The 2,362-nt window shown below is 32.4% G+C and overlaps 1 protein-coding gene across 3 annotated transcripts in view; it reads right to left on the bottom strand.

Annotated features, from left to right (window-relative positions):
• Nucleotides 1-2,362, bottom strand: part of GRIA4 (glutamate ionotropic receptor AMPA type subunit 4) — a 344,684-nt gene that overhangs the window by 10,276 nt on the left and 332,046 nt on the right. The window lies entirely within an intron of this gene.

The following is a 2,362-nucleotide window of genomic DNA, read 5'->3' as shown; positions in this document are numbered from 1 at the left end:
AGTAATCAGTACAAAACAGACATAATAACCTCTCAGTTATTTTATAATATAATGTCTAATAGAATTGTTTTATTCAAACCAAAGTATATATTCTATTTTGGATCAAAAAAATTGAGGAAGAGGCAGAATTTAGGAGTTATTCATAAGGATCTCAGAAAAACATTCATTGTTCCTGATTATGTGGTCGCTTTGGTCTCCTTGGTTGTCTAGTCACAGGCAGGAGGACATGTGATAAATCTGGCTTCTACAAAGGTTCTACTTATTTGAGGGGAATGGATCAGGCAGAGAAATATGAATAATGCATCAATTAGCAGACCTATCCCACCAGACAGGACCTGCAGAAGGTTAATGGAACTCTTGGAGGCCTAGAGAGAAGACTAGCTGTCACATATATTTACATAAAGAGGGTGAGTTTTTTCCCAAAGCTGAATTTAATGAATATGATTGTGAATAGACTTGAGTCCTATTAAGTGGATCATTAAAAATAGTATATATATACCTTAGTTTTTAGAAAGAGATTGCATGGCAGGCAACTAAGAGAAGTCTTTTTTGATTTTTTGAAGGAATTTTTAAAAATTCAATTAAAAAAAATCTTCCACTATACTACATATTTACTGTATTCTTTTTTAAAAAATTAAACTAAAATTCCAGATTGGAAAACTCATATGATTTAAACTTTGTGATGCAGCAGGCAAATAGATGCAGAAAGTTTTCCAGGACTACTCTAATAAGAAAATAGCAATTTCATTAAAGAAATAAATAATACACAACTCCGCATAGACTATTCATTCTGTTGTTTAAACGAGGTTGCGCTGTCAGTATTGTCACAAATGTTGCATACATAAAAGTCTATCTCATATAAAAGGATGAGATAGGGAGGAGCAAAAATCACATGGAATTTTATTTTGTGGTTTAATTAGTAATGTCCCTCAAATAACGATGGATGACGAAAATTAGCAGAAAAACTGAGAATTTACAATAAATTCTGGAACTTTGTATAAAGTCAATTAATAACTCATTGAGAAAAAAAGAACTGTTTTATCAATTAAGAAAATCTATGAAGTAAATAAAAGTCAATAGGCTTTCAAATAAAGAGTTAACTGAATATGTCTGATCTTGAGGAAAGGCATTTGGGTTCATAGTCCCACCCTCTATCAGCTCCTCAGGCCTGGAAGAGTAACCAGTTCTCAGCATTATCAATGCTCCACTAAGTTTTCAATTTAACTTGTAGCTGTCTTATTACTACTTTTCTTCCCAAATTATTCCTTCCAGTAAACAAGCACAAGGCTCTTTTTGCTTCATTGGATTTGTGCACTCACTTCAAAAGGCAGAATTTGAGCTAAATCGCTCAACATATATATATGCAAACGTTTTTAGAAAAGATATTAAGTTTGCTTATCCAGTTTGCTTATGCAATGACAAGTTTTGCCTAAGTGAAACTACTGATCAATAATTTAGTATCAAAATTCGGAAGAAACTTTTTTTTAATGTGGAAAGACAATTCAGACCCAACATGATTTATAATGATTATTTGAAAACCACTTTGATAAGGAAAGATTTATTGTCTCTGTTTTGGATTTTGGATAACATATGCAACTAAGTTAGTGTATTGAGACCTCTGTGTTTCGCAATCCAGGTGAATCAAAGAGAACTGAACAAATTAAGCAGATACTGGACTAGATTCCAGGAATTGTCTCTAAATTGTTCTTTGGAGTTTGCCTAATTCCTAATTGAGAACTAGGTCTGAAGAATGTGATTCTTTGAAGGAACATTGTGATTTTTGTGCGGATGTCTGCCAGTAATTTAGTCAGAGCACTATTTAGAGACTGTGATGAATGAAAATTGTAATTATATTTTTAGTGTTGAGTGTTTTTTATGTAATCCTTACAAATATTTCATACAGTTTAATTTTGTGATTTTGCCTATTTTTGGTCACAGAGTAGAATTTCCTATTCTCCTTTGGGTCATAGGCCATTTTTAGAAGTTGATGAAAGCTATGGATACTTCCTCAGGAAAAATCCGCAAACATACAAAACCACAGACTGGCATACAATTTCAGGGGATTCACAGACCTTGGATGAGCAATCATGAACACAGATAAATATCTGTTCTAGATTCTAATAACACTTATTTTAAAATTAATTAATGACAACTTTCAAGTATGCCTATTTAAAAGAGAAATAAAAATATTTCTATGACTCATTGTAGCCTAGAAATAATAGAGGTTTTTAAACTTTGCATAAGGTTTTTAAGCTGTGATTTCACGGGAAGGAGTTTTCAGGTACTAGCCTCAATTTGTGATCATTCTGTAAGCACATGGTGCATGGGGCTTTTTAAAGGGCTCTGTGTTAAATCAATAAAA

Source organism: Pteropus vampyrus, unplaced genomic scaffold (genome assembly GCF_000151845.1).
Source record: "Pteropus vampyrus isolate Shadow unplaced genomic scaffold, Pvam_2.0 Scaffold139, whole genome shotgun sequence".
In the NCBI taxonomy this organism is placed as follows: Eukaryota; Metazoa; Chordata; class Mammalia; order Chiroptera; family Pteropodidae; genus Pteropus; species Pteropus vampyrus.
This window is presented reverse-complemented; position numbering and strand designations above follow the sequence as displayed.